Here is an 18594-nt window from a genome sequence, read left to right as displayed (position 1 = left end):
CCAGATCTGCGGGGAAGATCTGTCAGCCAGGTTTTCTAAGTCCCGGGTATTTAGCAGCAGCAGCAGCAACAAAACGGCAGCAGGGTATGCACAATTACCTGACCCAGGGGCATGTTGTACGTCTTACATTTCTATCCCCAGCTGTAAAATAGGGCTTAAGGCTTAAGAGCACCGGCTGTCGTCCCTTCCTCCTCCTCCTCCTCCAACACGTCTGGCCTTGGACTAACCGCTTGTCAGTCCACCTCAGTGTTCCTCAGCTGTAAAACAGGAGTAGTGAATGGTTGCCTCTTAAGTGATTGTACTCATTTACGCAGGCCATTCCAGTATGTGGCTTACGCAGAGGTGCACAACTTATGGCCCTCCAGATATTTTGGCCTACCCGTGGGCCTTTGGGCTGCACTAGGTGACTGGTTACATCACCCGAGCCACCATTTTGAGCCTGTCTCCATTTGGTGGATTCTAGTTTTTTTGTTTTTAAAAACCAGAGTACTTCCCGTATGACTGAAGTCTGCCTGTTTCTGAGTCCTGACGTTCTAGTTAGGCTCCAGAGCTCAAACCCTGATCTGAAATTGCACATCAATCTGGAATCCACCGGTTTGCACTTGTTTGGGGTTTTTTATAGCCTCTAGTGAGTTGCAAACCTGAGGAATCCAGCCCAAGACCCATCGACTAGCAGGGAGACATAAGAAGAACATAAGAAGAACCATGCTGGATCAGGCCAAGGGTCCATCTAGTCCAGCATTCTGTTCATACAGTGGCCAACCTTCTGTCGACCAGGAACCCTCAAGCAGGACACGAGCACAACAGCACCCTCCCGCCCATGTTCCCCAACAACTGGTGCACATAGGCTCACTGCCTCTGGTACTGGAGGTAGCACATACCCATCAAGACTAGTAGCCATTGATGGCCTTTTCCTCCAGGAATTTATCTAACCCTCTTTTAAAGCCATCCAAATTGGTGGCCATCACTACATCCTGTGGCAGCGAGTTCCACAGTTTAGCTCTGCGCTGTGTGAAGACGTCCTTCCTTTTATCTGTCCTGAATCTCCCACCAGTCAGCTTCATGGGATGACCCCTTTGGGTTCTAGTATTTTGAGAGAGGGAGAAAAATGTCTCCCTATCTGCTTTCTCCACACCATGCATAATTTTGTGGACCTTACTCTCCTTTTTTCAAGAAACAGCCCCAGCTGTTGTAACCTTTTCTCATAGGGGAGATGCTCCAGCCCCTCGATGGTTTTAGTTGCCCTTTTCTGCTGCAATCCATTCACACGTTGAAGTGGGGCTCTTTTGGAGTCGGGACTCTCCGTAATTTCAAAAACTGAAGTTCGGGGATGGGGTGGGGAGAAAGAACTCAAGACTGCCTGGAACTGAACCTGCCGGTCTGAGTTGTGTGTGGGCGGGCTGTGGTTCTGTGGTGTTTTCTCAAAAAGGTGCACTTGACCCTAACAGAGGCCTTCTTTCCTGCTTGCTCCCTTGTTGCCGGCTCTTGAGATTCTTCACACAGATGCAAATGCCCCAAAGCCAAGCCTTGGATTGTGGGGATGATCCAGGAAAGGGAGTAGGCCTAGCTGAGATATTTTATTTTCTTAACAGCCCTCTTGTTTCTCAAGCAGTTTGTGTGCCAGCGAAAGATCCGTCTTTCACAATGCCCTTCTCCCCTCCGCCCTCCACTCCTCTTGGCCGGGGAGTGGAGAATACTAATGTGAGGAAAGGATGACTTCAGGGGCCTTGTGCAATTTTGCTCGTCTTCTCAAACTGGAATGGTGGAGCTGAAGTACGTTGTGGCGTAGGTCTCTTGTGCAACCGCGTTTCTGGCACCAATTGCACGGTCACCAACCACGCTCTTTTCAGGTAAAAAAAAAATCTTGCGCACAATCAGTACAACTGGGTATAATCTATGGGGGTTATGGGGGGTGGAGAGATACCACCCCAAGAAAATGAAACCTGAAGAAAACCCTCAAAGGCAACATGTAGAAAAGTATAGACTCATAGAATCCTAGGGTTGGAAGGGGCCTACAATACCGTCGAGTCCAACCCCCTGCTCAGTGCAGGGGGCCTGATCCCCAGGCGGTCTCCCATCCAAGGACTAACCAGGGCTGACCCTGCTTAGCTTCCGAGATCAGATGAGATCAGTGTTCAAATATGCATCTAATTTAGTTTATCTTATTCTGCTTCACTGTCTTATTTGTTTATTTATTTAAGGTATTTTTTAATCCCACTCGTCCACCAAAAAGTTTCCCGGGGCGGCGAGGAGGGGAAAAGGAAGTGGCCTTTCAGCAGGGCTGGAGGAAGGGCTTCGCTTCTCCGTCTCATCTCCTTCTGCGCAGCCTGCCAGAATGGCTGCTGGTGGTGACAGTTGAAAGAGATGGCTGGCTGTATTTATCTACGTGTCAGCCCTGTGCCCCGAGGAAGAGGACGGCAGGGTGTGTATCCCTTACATGAAACCGAGCGAAGAGGGCAAAATTAACTCCTGCCCTATACACCATTCCCACTCTGGATTCTGTGGCCTGAAGCAGCTGTGCAATCTAGCTATCTTTGCTAGATGTGGCCAGTGCCAAGGGCCTGTTTAATAATAACAATAAACGTCTCTTACAAATAACTATTTAGCTTTTAAAAAATGCCATCCTATAGAAAGTGCAAGAGGATAAGTCCCTACCCATGAGAGGATCCAACTGAAAATTGGTGATAATGTTTAACATTAATGCTTCAAAGCTGCCTTGCCCAACCTGAGGCCATTCATATGGGTTGGAATGCAAGAGTGGCTGTTGGGAGTTGCAGTCCAGCCGAACTGCAGAGCACCAGGTTAGAGAAGGCTAAATGCTGGTTAATGTATTTCTGTTCCATTACTGAAAACTCTTCAAATCAATAAATACGCTTTTAAAAAACAAAGGCAAGAGTAAACGGGGGAGAATGTGCATTTCTTTAAGTCCCCAAGAAGCTTACAGTGTAAAATGTGACACGTGAGATAACAAAGGGAAGGAAACAGAGGCGAAGGTAAACAGGATGAACGCACATTTATTTCAGCTACACACAGTTGAGTTTGGGGCTATTCCAGTAAGGAGAACAAGCTCATTTCTAAAATTAAAAAAATGAGCTAAGGTAGCTGATTCAAGGGGCTGGTTTTAAAAGCCCTACATGGCTTGGGACTGCAATACCTGGTAGAGTGCCTCTCCCAGCATGAACCAACCTGTACACTACGTTCAGCACCTAAGGCCTGCCTACGTGTGCCTCCTCCGAGGGAGGCTCCGAGGACCGCAATGAGGGAGAGGGCCTTCTCAGTGGTGGCCCCCCAGTTACGGAATTATCTCCCCAACCACGCCCATTTGGCGCCAACAGTGTTATCTTTTCAGCACCAGGTTAAAACATTCCTCTTCTCTCAGGCCTTTGGCACCATATGATGAGGTTTTAATCAGGTCCTGGCCTTTTCTCACTGTTGATGGCTTACAATTGCTTTAGATATCTCTGTGTGCCTGTGTGTGCTGTTTATATGTTTGTATGCAAATGGTTTTTATAATGTATTTTTAAGGGTTTAATCCTTGTAAACCTCCCAGAAAGCTTTAGCTATTGGGCAGCATAGAAATGTAATGAATGAACGAATGAGATGAATGGAATGAATAATGTGGTATTCTCAGCTTCCTTCCAATTCCTGCACTTGTGCCAGGGCACTTATGGGATGCGGAAAGGACTGACGGATCAGTACCTCTTCTTGATTTGGGGTGCGGGTGAGAGTACTGGCATTCTTAGTTGGAGGAATGATTTGTCTGGTGAACTTTGATAATGAATGGGACTTTGGCATGCTCACTAGTTATGTGACATACATTGATAAATAAGTAAACAAATAAACAGGCAAAGTCTTGCCAGTAATGTTCTGTTCTAGAGATACTTGATGGATGACTTTTTCTGGGAAGGATGCAAGAGGAGTCCTGCTGCATCAAGCCAAGGAGCGTCCAATGTCCTCCTTCCATAAGCAGTCAGAGGCCTCTGGGAAACCTACAGTGCAAGGCACAGAGGCAGCCCGGACAGAGAGAGCCTTGCAACAGTTATGCTCTGGTAACTTCCAATTTGAATGATCTCAAAGCGTTACACACGGGGCAGCCTTTGAAAACGGTCCTGAAAGTTCAGTTAGTCCACAATAGGGCAGCTATACTTACTGGTTCTGGCTGATTTGATCATATTATGCCAATACTTCACCATCTGCACTGGCTGCCAGTTTTTTCCCAGGCCCAATTGCAAGTGCCGGTTTTAAACTTGAAAGCTATGAATGGCTTGGTGCCAGGTTACCTGAAGGAACATCTCCTCCCACGTTTACCAGTCCAGACCTTAAGCCCATCAGCTGAAGCCCCGCTCCAGGTGCCCCCACCAAATGAGGCAAGGTGGGTGACTACAAGAGAGAGGGGCTTTTTGGTGGTGGCGCCCTGGTTGTGAAATACCCTCCCCAGAGAAGCCTGCCTGGCACCTATGTTATGGGCTTTCTGGAGCCAGGTGAAGACGTTTTTATGCTCCCAGGCATTTTAAGAACGTTTTTTATTACCTTTTGATAGCTGGACTTCTGTTGCTGCTGGTTTTCTGTGCTGGAACATCTTTACTTTTTGCTGTTGGCTTTATCTTGGTTTTATTGTATGCTGTTTTTATTAATTGTTTACACTTTTAATTATCATACACCACGCAGAGAACTTGGGTTATTAGTTTGTTGTTGTTCAGTCGTTCAGTCGTGTCCGACTCTTCGTGACCCCATGGACCATAGCACGCCAGGCCTTCCTGTCCTGCGCTCTCTCCCGGAGCATGCTCAAGTTCATATTCATTGCATCCGTGATGCTATCTAGCCATCTCATCCTCTGCCGTCCCCTTCTCCTTTTGCCTTCAGTCTTTCCCAGCATCAGGGTCTTTTCCAGGGAGTTTTCTCTTCGCATTAGGTGGCCAAAATATTGGAGCTTCAGCTTCATTATCTGTCCTTCCAATGAGCACTCAGGGTTGATTTCCTTTAGGATGGACTGATTTGACCTCCTTGCAGTCCAGGGCACCTGCAAGAGTCTTCTCCAGCACCACAGTTCAAAAGCATCAATTCTTCGGCGCTCAGCCTTCCTTATAGTCCAGCTCTCACAGCCATACATTACTACTGGGAAAACCATAGCTTTGATTAGACGGACCTTTGTCGGCAAGGTGATGTCTCTGCTTCTTACTATGCTGTCTAGGTTGGCCATAGCTTTCCTCCCAAGGAGCAAGCGTCTTTTAATTTCATGGCTACAGTCACCGTCTGCGGTGATCTTGGAGCCCAAGAAAGTAAAATCTGTCACTGCTTCCATTTCTTTCCCTTCCATATGCCAGGAAGTGATGGGGCCAGATGCCATGATCTTAGTTTTTTTAATGTTGAGTTTCAAACCAGCTTTTAAACTCTCCTCTTTCACCCTCAACAAGAGGCTCTTGAGATCCTCTTCGCTTTCTGCCATTAGGGTGGTATCGTCTGCATATCGGAGGTTATTGATAATTCTCCCAGCAATCTTAATTCCGACCTCTGATTCATCCAACCCGGCATTTCTCATGATGTACTCTGCATATAAGTTAAATAAGCAGGGTGACAATATGCAGCCTTGTCGTACTCCTTTCCCAATTTGGAACCAATCGGTTGTTCCATGTCTGGTTCTGACTGTTGCTTCTTGACCCTCATACAGGTTTCTCAGGAGACAGGTAAGGTGGTCTGGTACTCCCATCACTTTCAGAATTTGCCACAGTTTGTTGTGATCCACACAATCAAAGGCTTTAGCGTAGTCAATGAAGCAGAAATAGACGTTTTTCTGGAATTCTCTTGCTTTCTCCATGATGCAGCGAATGTTGGCGATTTGATCTCTAGTTCCTCTGCCTCTTCGAAACCCAGCTTGTACTTCCGGTAGTTCTCGGTTCGCATACTGCTGAAGCCTAGCTTGTAGGATTTTGAGCATCACCTTGCTGGCATGTGAAATGGGCGCAATTGTGCGGTAGTTTGAACACTCTTTGGCGTTGCCCTTCTTTGGAATTGGAATGCAAACTGACCTTTTCCAGTCTTGTGGCCACTGTTGAGTGTTCCAGATTTGTTGGCATATTGAATGCAGCACTTTAACAGCATCATCTTTTAGGATTTTAAATAGCTCGGCTGGAATACTGTCATCTCCGCTAGCTTTGTTGTTACTAATGCTTCCTAAGGCCCACTTGACTTCACTCTCTAGGATGTCCGGCTCAAGTTCAGTGACCGCACTATCATGGCTATCAGGGACATTCAGATCTTTCCTGTATAGTTCTTCTGTGTATTCTTGCCACCTCTTCTTAATCTCATCTGCTTCTGTTAGGTCCCTGCCTTCTTTGTCCTTTATCATGCCTGTCTTTGCACAAAACGTTCCCTTGAGATCTCCAATTTTCTTGAAGAGATCTCTAGTCTTTCCCATTTTGTTGTTTTCCTCGATTTCTTTGCATTGTTCATTTAAGAAGGCCTTCTTGTCTCTCCTTGCTATTCTCTGGAACTCTGCATTCAGTTGGGTATATCTTCCCCTTTCTCCCTTGCTTTTCGCTTCCCTTCTTTCCTCAGCTACTTGTAAAGCCTCATCAGATAGCCACTTGGCTTTCTTGCATTTCTTTTTCTTTGGGATGGATTGAGTTGCTGCCTCCTGAACAATGTTACGGACCTCCGTCCATAGTTCCTCAGGCACTCTGTCTTTCAGGTCTAATCCCTGAAATCTATTCCTCACCTCCACTGTATATTCATCAGGGATATGATTTAGGTCATACCTGAACGGTTTAGTGGTTTTCCCGACGTTCTTCAATTTAAGCCGAAATTTTGCAAGAAGCAGCTCATGATCTGAGCCACAGTCAGCTCCAGGTCTTGTTTTGACTGACTGTATGGAGCTTCTCCATCTTTGGCTGCAAAGGACATAATCAATCTGATTTCGATATTGACCATCTGGTGACGTCCATGTGTAGAGTCGCCTCTTGTGCTGTTGGAAAAGAGTGTTTGCTATGATCAGCATGTTCTCTTGGCAAAACTCTATTAGCTTTTGCCCTGCTTCATTATTATTATTAGTTATTAGTTTAAAGGCATAATAAACAGCCTTCCCCCACGTTACCCAGTTTCAGAGGTAGATCTCTTCTGGATATGGAGGTTCTGTTTAGCCAAATAGCCTAACAGCCCCTGACAGACCTGTCCAATCTGTCCTAACGTTCAAGGCTGGTCTCAGTACTGTATTTGTTGTCAGTAAAGAATCCCCACCCACCCCTGGTCATACTGAACATGCATGACCCTGGGTTTTTTGTGTGGGGGACCGGAACACAGCTGTCTGTGTTTGTATTTCTATGTACCCCTTTGTACTTTCTTCCCAACGTGGCTTACAGTAGAGCTTAGACGGTACAAATACAATTCTGAAACAGTAGAAAATACAAAAAGTGCAAGTAAGACACTAAGTGCACCAGGAAGTCCAAGAAAGGCAGAATGATCAATTATTTTTTTAAAGGCTTCCGATACAGGGAAGGTCTTCAGGGCTCACCTAAAAACAGGAAAGGGGGCTTGGTGAATGTCCCTGTGGAGTGCATTCCATGATAGTGGGGCCAGCACTGGAAAAGACCCTGTCTGTGGTATCCACCACTCGGGTCTTTGTGGGGGATTTGACCAGCGGAGGCTGGTGGCTCTGATGTCAGTGGGGTGGTGAATCCATTCCAGGTTTCAGTCAGAACTCTAGAGGAGCTATCCACGGTGCTTTGCAGGATTTAGATAGGGAATGAAAGAACTGGGCATGTTTAGCCTTGAGAAGAGAAGACTGAGGGGAGATAGGACAGCACTCTTCAAGTACTTGAAAGGTTGTCCCAGGGAGGAAGGCCAGGATCTCTTCTCGATCATCCCAGAGTGCAGGACACGGAATCATGGGCTCAAGTGACAGGAAGCCAGATTCCGGCTGAACATCAGGAAAAACTTCCTGACTGTTAGAGCAATACGACAATGGAACCAATTACCTGGGGAGGTGGTGGGCTCTCCCACGCCGGAGGCATTCAAGACGAGGCTGGACAGCCATCTGTCGGGGATGCTCAGACTTGGATTCCTGCACTGAGCAGGGGGTTGGACTCGATGGTCTTGCAGGCCCCTTCCAACCCTACTATTGTATGATTCTATAATAGATCAGAGAGAGCTTGTGAGAGGTGGGATTTGCCTGATGTCTCAAAGAGATTGTGAAGAGAGACAGACAGACAGACAGACAGACAGACTAGTATTTATGTGTCTGAGAAGATATATACATAGCTAGAAGCTTTAAAAGTTACTGATTTACTGTTGAACAACTTAATGCTATAAGTAATAAATATTTCTTTGTTTTATAAAATTCTACGCCTTCTGCTCTTGGCTACAAAAGGGTAAAGTAATAAAGGGCGTAATAGAAGTGATGATAAAGCTGGTGCATCCTCACAGCTCAAGGATGAACTAAAAGGGTTGGAGCTGAGGCTAAAGGTCCTGATGGCAGCGTTAGGGGGTGGGTTGGGGGTGTTGCTTGCTGTAGGAAAGGCCTCAGTGAAGAGGTATTCTCAGCGGTAAGAGGCAGGAAAGCCACAGGTGGGGTTAATAGAAGGGTCTCAGGCAGGTTAATGTAATTTAATATAAGATGGTCTGTTTGATAAATTGGTCCCAAGCTGTTTAGTGGTTCCACATGGACCTATGGCCCAATTGCAGTCCACCAGGAGAAGAGCCTTCAGCATGGTGGCCCCCGTTCTTTGGAACTCCCTGCCCCTGGAGGTCAGGCAGACACCAACGCTACGTTGTTTCTGGCGCCTCCTGAAAACAGCACTGTTCCAGGAGGCATTCCTTAATTGATCAGTTACGGTTTTTATTGGCATTGTGTTTTTAAACAAGTATAATTTTAATGCAGTGTTTTAATCTTTTTATTCTTTTACTGTTTTATTTTTTGTGTTCACCGCTCCAAAATCTGTTCTAGATATGGAGTGGTATATAAATATTGTAAATAAATAAACAAACTCTTTAGGATAGCATACATCAATATCATACCTCTAGTTAACCTCTTGCGCTAAGCACAATGGGAGGGGTGGGGTGAATCCAAGGGCCTCTGCTTCCAGCAGGTTGCAATCTCCATTCTGACAGCAGAGAGAGAGTGAGGAGGTGTGAACAAGCAAATTTAGTTGCATGTACTTAGAATTCATTACAGTTGAGGATAAAGGCTGGGGTGTGTTGTTGTTTTTACAAATGTGCCAGCTATGTTCCAGATTAAGTGTCCATTTCCACTTGATTATTGCTAAATTGATTGGCACCCAAGTTCTTTTTTCTGTCCTTGTCGTTTCATTGGGAGATGAGAGGCCTTTCTTGTAAATGTATGCGCAACACCTGAAATGCTTCCTTATACCTGAACAGTGATGCACTGTGACTGTTTTGGGTGTGCATATATTTCATGCAGTGCACAGTCTCTTCTTCTTTTGTGTCAAAACCCCACTGAGGGACAAGGTTCTTTTGTTCCTTTGCTGTTATTCACCCCTTAACAAACATTGCAACACATTTTTACTTGGAAGATGATGAGGCAGTTTTCAAAAGACAGCGGTTCCCTGGTTACCAGCGCTCCTGTATCTTCCTGTAAACATTCCTTTTCCTTCTGTGAGATGAGACCTCTTCCCCGTTTATAATTTGGGAGAACAGATAAACTTCTGACTAATGTTCTCAAGGCCTGGTGGAGAAAGGTGCGGCAACCCATTTTAATCTCGACGGTCTTACCTGAACTTGCCCCAGGAGTTGCACCAAGAGGAAAGTCCCTTGAGTACATTCCTCGTAGTCTACTTTCGTACACCTGGTGCAAGGTTAGTCCTCACCTGGCTCTGAAGTTCTCCTGGTGATGCAGCTCCCTTTTCAGATCCAGAAAATGGTACATGGCCAGGATGCAGCCACTTAGGCAACATAATGGTTTGCTCTTTTGGATCACACCAAAGGTTCATCTAAGGAAGCATCTTATTCTAGCAGTGGCTGACCACATGCCTCCACCAAGGGGCCGCAAGTCAGTGGTAGAGCCCCTGCTTGGTCAGCAGAAGGTCTCTGCCTGAAACCCTGGAGAGCCCTTGCTGCCAGTCAGTGTCATAGAACCATAGAATCATAGAATAGTAGGGATGGAAGGGGCCTACAAGACCATTGAGTCCAACCCCCTGCTCAGTGCAGGGATCCAAGTCAGAGCATCCCTGACAGGTGGCTGTCCAGCCTCGTCTTGAATGCCTCCAGTGTGGGAGAGCCCACCGCCTCCCTAGGGAATGGGTTCCATTGTCAAATTGCTCTAGGAAGTTTTTCCTGATGTTCAGCCGGAATCTGGCTTCCTGTAACTTGAGCCCATTATTCCGTGTCCTGCACTCTGGGATGATGGAGAAGAGATCCTGGCCTTCCTCTCTGTAACAACCTTTCAAGTACTTGAAGAGTGCTATCATAGCGCTATCCTATCTCCCCTCAGTCTTCTCAAGGCTAAACATGCCCAGTTCTTTCAGTCTCTCCTCATAGGGCTTTGTTTCCAGTCCCCTGATCATCTTCGTTGCCCTCCTCTGAACCCTCTCCAGCTTGTCTGCATCCTTCTTAAAGTGTGGTGCCCAGAACTGGACACAGTACTCCAGATGAGGCCTAACCAGTGCTGAGTAGAGGGGAACTAGTACTTCCCGGGATTTGGAAGCGATGCTCCTGTTAATGCAGCCCAAAATGGCATTGGCCTTTTTTGCAGCCACATCACGTTGGCTCATATTCAGCTTGTGATCGACAACAATTCCAAGATCCTTCTCACTTGTCGTGTTGTTGAGCCATGTATCCCCCATCTTGTAACTGTGCATTTGGTTTCTTTTCCCTAGGTGCAGAACTTGGCATTTATCCCTATTAAATGTCATTCTCTTTTTTCTGCCCAGCGCTCCAGTCTATCAAGATCACCTTGAATTTTGTTTCTGTCTTCCACAGTATTAGCTATCCCGCCCAATTTTGTGTCATCTGCGAATCTGATCAGCATTCCCTGCACCTCCTCCTCCAAGTCATTAATACAAATGACTAGCACTGGGCTAGATGGTCCAGGGTCTGACTCAATATAATGTATCTTATGTTCCAGGAAAGCCGAGAGGGAAATTTGAAAGCATCAGCCTTACCCCCTATCAACCGGTATTTAGAGGTGGGCTCCCTGCCCTGAGGAACTTACAGTAAAACTTTTGACAGTGGGGAAGGCAAGTTAGGGATGGGGGAAGGACTCCCATCCAAACGGCTGGTCAGAGCCATACCAAGCACCAGGAGAGCCAGGGCCTGCAGGAGAAGCCACCACCACCACCGGGGAAGAGGCGTGCTTGGCGCCGCTGGGCCTGCTGCTGCCGCCGCTGGGCCTGCTGCCGCCGCTGCTGCCACCACCACCAGGCCTTCCTTGTGGACTTCTGCCTGGCAGACCGCCAGTCCCTGCAGGACCAGGCCCCCAGGTACCGAGCCAGCTGTGCTACTCCACCTGCCCCTCCCTGGAGGGGCTACATAAGCTGGCTGGCTGAGGTGGCCTGGGAGAGCCAGGGCCTGCAGGAGAGGCCACCACCACCACCACCGGGGAAGAGGCGTGCTCGCCGCCGCTCGGCCTGCTGCCGCCGTCGCCGCTACCACCGCCACCAGGCCTTCCCTGTGGACTCCTGCCTGGCATTTTTAAGGGGATTTTAATTGTTTTATTTGTTGTTTTATTTTGTTGGGGGGGATTTTGTTGTGTTTTTAGGGGTGGGTAGCCTGCCTGATAGGCGGGAGCGAGGGGGCATGTGTCCACCTGATGGAGGCAGTGGGGGGAGTGTTGGGGGCCAGAACATACCGAGGCTGGGCGGCAGGCGCTGGCGGAGCGCTAGGGGCAGGCCATGCCAGCTAAGGGGGACAAGGGAGAGATGTGTAGTATCTGTCCCCTGCTCCGGGCCTGTCCAGAGCCAAAGGATGGCTGGGGGAGGCGTGACCCCATCTTCTGGCCTTCGTTTGCTGCTCTGCAATGCCAGGTCTGTTACCCAGAAAACCTCCCTCATCCATGACATGATCCTGGATGAGGGTGCAGACCTGGCATGTATTACGGAGACCTGGCTGGCCGAGGCTGCTGCTCCAACCCTTGCAGCCATGTGTCCAGCCGGATTTTCGTATGCACAGCAGCCGAGGGCTGGGGATCGGGGAGGGGGAGTGGCAGTTATCTACCGAGAGTCCTTGGTCTTCACCAGACCCCCTCTCCGGGAGACCAAGGTTGCTGAGTGCATGTACTGGAGGTTGGGCCCGAAGGGCAGTCTGGGGATTCTGCTCGTGTACCGTCCACCCCGCTGCACGACTGACTCCCTGGCCGAGGTGCTGGAGGTGGTCTCTGATGTGCATGTACAGTCCCCTAACTTACTGGTGTTGGGGGACTTCAACGTACATTCGGAGGCCATCCTCACAGGAGCACCTCGGGACTTCATGGAGACCATGGCCTCCTGGGAGCTGCACCATATTCTAACTGGGCCCACCCATGTAGCCCACCCATGCACTAGACCTTGTGTTTGTTTCTGGAGAAGCGGGGAGTGATCTGGAAGTCGGGGGTATATCCACCACCCCCTTGTCATGGTCAGATCACTATCTGGTGATGTTGGACTTCTCGGTTCCACAACCCCTCCGCAGGGGTGGAGGACCCATTAAAATGGTCCGCCCCAGGCGTCTTATGGATCCAAATGGATTCCTGAACGCGCTTGGGGATTCTCTGGGGCATGCCAACGGCCACTCGGTCGAGACCCTGGTGGGTGGCTGGAATGCCGCAATCACTGGGGCATTAGATCGGGTGGCTCCGAAACGCCCTCTCCCCCTGAACAGGGCTCGGACTGCACCATGGTTCAATCCGCGGTTACGAGCTCTGAAACAGGAGGTGAGACGGCTAGAGTGCCGGTGGCGGAAGTCTCGCTCCAAAGACGATCAGACACGGGCTAGAGCTATATCTTCAGCCTATCACGTGGCGGTGAAGGCAGCAAAAAAGGAATATTATGCTGCCTCCATCGCGTCTGCAGAGTGCTGCCCCAGGAGGCTGTTCCAAGTGGTCCGGAGCCTGGTCGGTCCTGTGGCTCCGGAACCACTGGAGCATTCTAAGGCCTCCTGTGAGGCTTTGGCAAGGCACTTTGCAGATAAAATTGATCAGATTAGGTGTGTTACTCTGCACACTGTGGATACAGTTAGTGAGCAAGAGGCGGCCTGTGGCAAACCGGTTTTGTGGGATCGGTTCCAGCTTCTTCCTCCTGATGAAGTGGACAAGGTGCTTTCATCTGTAAGGCCGACCACCTGCTTACTTGATCCTTGCCCATCTTGGCTCATTATGAGCTGCAGAGAGAGACTGGGTGAGGGGATCAAGGCGGTGGTGAACGCCTCCCTTGAGGAGGGAGTGATGCCATCAGCCCTCAAGGAGGGAGTGATAAGACCGCTCTTAAAGAAGCCCTCCTTGGATCCTCAAGTTCTGAACAACTTTCGCCCAGTCTCAAATCTGCCATTTTTGGGCAAGGTGATTGAGCGGGTGGTGGCGGTGCAGTTGAAGGCACACTTGGAAGAAACTGATTATCTAGACCCATTTCAGTCGGGCTTCAGGCCTGGGCATGGGACAGAAACGGCCTTGGTCGCCTTGGTGGATGATATGAGGAGGGCTCTGGATAGGGGTGAATGCTCCTTCCTTGATCTCCTCGACCTCTCAGCGGCTTTTGATACCGTTGACCACGGCATCCTCCTGGACCGCCTGGAGGTGTTGGGCATTGGAAACACTGTATTGCGGTGGTTCCAGTCCTTCCTCTCTGGCAGGTACCAGAGGGTAGCACTGGGAGAGGAGGTTTCGGACCCGTGGCCACTTACTTGTGGGGTGCCACAGGGTTCCATCCTCTCCCCGATGCTATTTAACATCTATGTGAAGCCACTGGGGGCTATCATCAGGAGGTTTGGGGTACAGTGTCATCAATATGCGGATGACACTCAGCTCTACCTCTCATTCAAATCTTCACCAAGGTTGGCCGTAGAATCCCTGTCCAAATGTCTGGAGACGGTGAGTGGCTGGATGGGGAGGAATAAGCTGAAGCTCAACCCTGACAAGACCGAGGTACTTTTGGTGGGAGACAAGAGGAGGCTGAGGGATGTTGACCTGGTGTTGAATGGGGTACAGCTACCCTTGAAAGACCAGGTCCGCAGCCTGGGGGTCATTTTGGACTCCCAGCTGTCCATGGAGGCTCAGGTGTCAGCTGTGAGCCGGACAGCGCTGTATCAACTCCATCTGATACGGCGGCTGCGCCCCTTCCTTCCCGCCCATCTGCTCCCATCGGTAGTACATGCCCTGGTCTCCTCTCGTTTAGACTACTGTAATGCGCTCTACGTGGGGTTACCCTTGAAGACGGTTCGGAAACTGCAGCTGGTACAGAACGCGGCGGCTCGCCTGATTAAAGGCAGCCGCCGGCGAGATCACATCACTCCAGTGCTGAAGGAGTTGCACTGGTTACCAGTTGTTTTGCGGGCCAAATTCAAGGTGTTGGTTTTGACCTTTAAAACCCTATATGGTTCCGGCCCAGCCTATCTTAAGGAGCGCCTCCAGCAACACCAGACAGGCCGCTTAACAAGATCAGCCTCGGATGGCCTTCTCTCTGTCCCATCAGCCAGGACAGCTAGACTGGTGGGGACGAGGGAGAGGGCCTTCTCTGTGGTGGCCCCCACTCTGTGGAACTCCCTCCCTAGGGAACTCCGTCATGCCCCCTCTTTAATGAGCTTCCGTCGTGCATTAAAAACGTGGTTGTTCAGGCAGGCATTTGGGGTGGGTTAGGGTATTTTTTTTAAAAAAAAAATTATGGTAAAATTTTATTGTTTTAAATTGTTTATGGTGGGTTGTACATCGCCCAGAGTGGCTGGGTGACCAGTCAGATGGGCGATTAATAAATGTAATAAATAAATAAATACCTGCTTAGCATCCATAAATGTTGTAGTATCTGGTGTGCCTAGGGTTCTGTTTGATGCCAGTGTTCCGTGCTCACAACACATGGCAGGCAGACTTCAGTCAGGTGGGGTCCACTGTTTATTACTAGAACTCTGAGGTCCAATGACCAGAACCAGGTACAAAAATAGTGCTTCAGAGAAAGTGGAGCTAAATGCAACATGGTGGGTGTGGTGGAACCAGTTACTTCCTGCCTTCTGTAGGCCCTGCGTTTGGATGATCTGTATATATGAACATCTGGGTTAACTCCTGCTCAGTAATTTGAACACCTCACTGTAAAACCAGCTGACAGAGCTGCACAAATAACCCAGTCAAAGGCAGCCCATTAAGGCTCCTATTTTATAGATGAGGAACATTGACTGAGGCTCCGAGAGAGAGAAGCGATTTGCACTACGCATTAGACACGCACGTGCATTTTTGTTTTAAGGAAGGGCAAGTTGGCTGAGCACCCTTAAGCATGAAGCCCCATTTTACAGCTGCAGAGCAGTGATACTGATCAGTTCCCCCCCCCCGCCCCCTTTCTTCATTTCAGCAGCCTAAGGGGGGAAATTTTGTTCTTAGCGTTCAACAGTTGGGAATCAGACATAGTTGCCGAATTACTGCAATTCCTGCCCTGGCCGTAATCCACTCGTATATTTCTAGCTGCTCCAAGGCTGCTTGAGGTTTTCTAAGAAGTGGCTTAAACATCTAAGTAAATCAGGCAACGATAAATTTCCTCTCCCAATTATGTATCAAATCAAGGATGCTGTGGGTCTCCAGGGTAAAGCTCAAATGTCTCCAGAACCTGGCAATATCATTCCTGGGCTCTTAAGGTCCAAGCGTGTATTCTGTTCGGCAACACTAAATATGCTTTCTGCAACTGTGCCCCTTCCTGGCCAGATCCTGTGTTCTGCAGTGATGGGGGGGTGAACTCCCATCCTGCCTGGGACTTCCCACGATGGGTCTCTTTCTCCTCCAACTGCTGGACGAGGTGGCCGCAGAGATTAGTTTGTACGCTGTTGTTCAGAGAGCTTTTGAAACAGGTGCTGGCAGAAGCCCCAAGGATGTGAGCACAGGTTGCTGAACAGAACATCCCTGGGGCCATTCTGGGAACATCTTAGCTGCTCACAAGAGGCAATAGAACAGAAATACATACCTGTTACATTTTTTCGCCATGCAAGGAATACATGGCTTCTGCGATGATCCAGCTGTCAGAATCTTTTAGCGACCTTAAACAATCTGCACCTCGTTTTTAAGGCTCGCAGCGGGAAGCAGGAAAATGCAACGTGCACCCATCACTACCAGGGCTGTGAACCCCTCATTGCCTGAGCACTGTGGAATGCAAAAGATTTCATCCAGCTCTTTGCAAAGCCAGCTCTTTTATTACAAATCAAAATTGATAGAAAGCATCTGGTGCCAAGGGCTTTGGAAATCGTTGAAGTAGCGCTTATGCATGGCTCCTGTTCATTTTGGTGAGAGTTGTGCAAAAAAGAAAGATCACCTTCCAGCTGGTGGCCTATGTGGGAGTAACGGGGGCCACTGTCCTGGATTTTCTGTTTCAAGCCTCCGAGACTCTTAAGGAGCCCTGACAGGGCTGTCCCATCTTGGACCCCCAAGTCACAGTTTCCCATCTTCCAGAATCCAGACACAGAGCTGGGCTGTCAGACAAAGGCAGAGACGGCACTGCCAGTCTTTCTTAGCTGTCCCTCTCTGCCTTCTCGCCAAGTATTCAGGCAACGTTCTGAATCTTGTGCAAATGAGGTGAGCCTTAATCAGAGTTCCTCAAGGGTGTTGCATCCTTGGCACAAACCCCCCAAGCCTCGATCCAGTGCCGATGGCACGAGTAAGCTTGTGATAAAGAGAGGGGGAAAGAGAGGCAGGGAACTTGCACGGTGAGGACTAGAAGCTTGAAATGTGTATTGTGACAGGTAGGCAACCTGCAAAGTTCCATAGAGCTAACTGTGTTAGACTGTTGCAGCAGAAGCAACACAGAGTCTCCTGGCAACTTTAAGACATTTATTTCGGGAGAAGCTTTTGTGTGGAGGGGAGGTAGTGAGGGAGGAGGTCAGAGAAGGCCAGGGGTGGGAGAGCAGAGGAGAGATTTAGAAGCAGGAAAAGTCTGGGCTGCAAACAGTGCTATATTAATAAGCAACAAAATAGAAAACAACCTTCTATCTTGTAATGTGGTGTCCTGGAGAGATTTGTACCCATTTCAACATATCCCTGGTCTTTGTGGTGTTTTTGGAAAAGGGGCCTGAAAGGGAACAGATGTAAGTCATTGTGTTTAACATTGGACTTGAGCTGATTGCCACTTTCTTTTCCTGGCAGGGCTCCGATGCCTTCAACAACTGCCTGCCAGGAAGAACTCTTGCAGGTGCAGTCTTTGCCAGCATTATGACACAGCAACAGAGAAATATACCTCCTTCAATTTCTGCCTCTTGTGCAACAAAGGCATTATTAAAGTTCTATCTGGAAACCACTAATTGACATTCTTGGGTCTCCCAAACTGTTAACATGCTACATTTTCACAACCAGAGAGATATATTTTAAGGAGTATGTAAATTATTTCAAGTAATCACATCTTCAAAGCCAGGTAAGGAAATGTCGGAGGAGAGGCAAATGCTAGTCTGTGTGTCGGAGGGTGAGAAATATTGTGTTTGGCTCATCAGCCATCCTGTGTGTTAACGTTGTTTCTCTGCTGAATCATCGCTGTCTCTTTCCCCTCCCGAAATTGCGCTGACTTGTATTTTTCCCACCAGCTGCTATTTATTTTCAAATTGTTTTCTTCCTTGCTGGATGAGAAGGAATCTAATCAGATCGGTCTGCGTAAGGAGCAATCCCATGCAAGTTTACTGCGCAAGACCCTGTTTATTCAGTGATGCTAACTCCCAAGTAAATGTGCACAGGATTGCACCGTTGCATGAAGCAAACTGTGCCAAGAAGAGCTGATCTTTGCTTCCTCTGTAAATTTAGTGTAAATTTCCCTTACATTTGCACGCATATGCATATATATATATATATATATATATATATAAATAAATGTAAAAAAATTGTGTGTGGGTTTCTGCAAGGTTGTCTGTAACACAGGGAATAAGGGGGAGCTGTCCTGGGGGTAATCGCACTGCAGGGGCCACTGAGCCCGCCATTTGGGCCCTACAGTTGCTGCCCTTTTACTTCACATTCTCACTTGCCAGAGGGTATGACAGGAATCACTGAGTTACATTATTACTGTGTCTATACTTTCCCTTACTAACAAGCACACCGCCTCAATCATGGTGCAGGCCAGGTTTCTGATTTCAGCTGCCAGTCACCCTGTTGGCCATCTTTCATTCTATTGGTCACTCTCCCATTCACTCTGACTTACTTCACCTTGGATTGGCTGGCCGCCGTTTGTTCCCTCCCCTTTACTCATGGTTTCTTTTCTGACTGCAGAGCATTTAGTTTCTCTCCCCTCTTCCTGCAATATCCAGCGAGCAAGCGAGTTAGTGTTAAATATCTTTACCCCTTTCAATGCCAGATGTATCTGTTAGTCGTTGTTGTTGCTCAGTCGTTCAGTCGTGTCCAACTCTTCGTGGCCCCATGGACCACAGCACGCCAGGCCCTCCTGTCCTGCGCTCTCTCCCGGAGCGTGCTCAAGTCCACATTCATTGCATCAGTGATGCTATCTCGCCATC

The sequence above is a fragment of the Heloderma suspectum genome, chromosome 17 (assembly GCF_057233095.1).
Source record: "Heloderma suspectum isolate Gila_16-S chromosome 17, 16-S_ref, whole genome shotgun sequence".
Lineage (NCBI taxonomy): Eukaryota > Metazoa > Chordata > Lepidosauria > Squamata > Helodermatidae > Heloderma > Heloderma suspectum.
The sequence above is the reverse complement of the archived record's forward strand: the minus strand, read 5'-3'. Positions refer to the sequence as shown.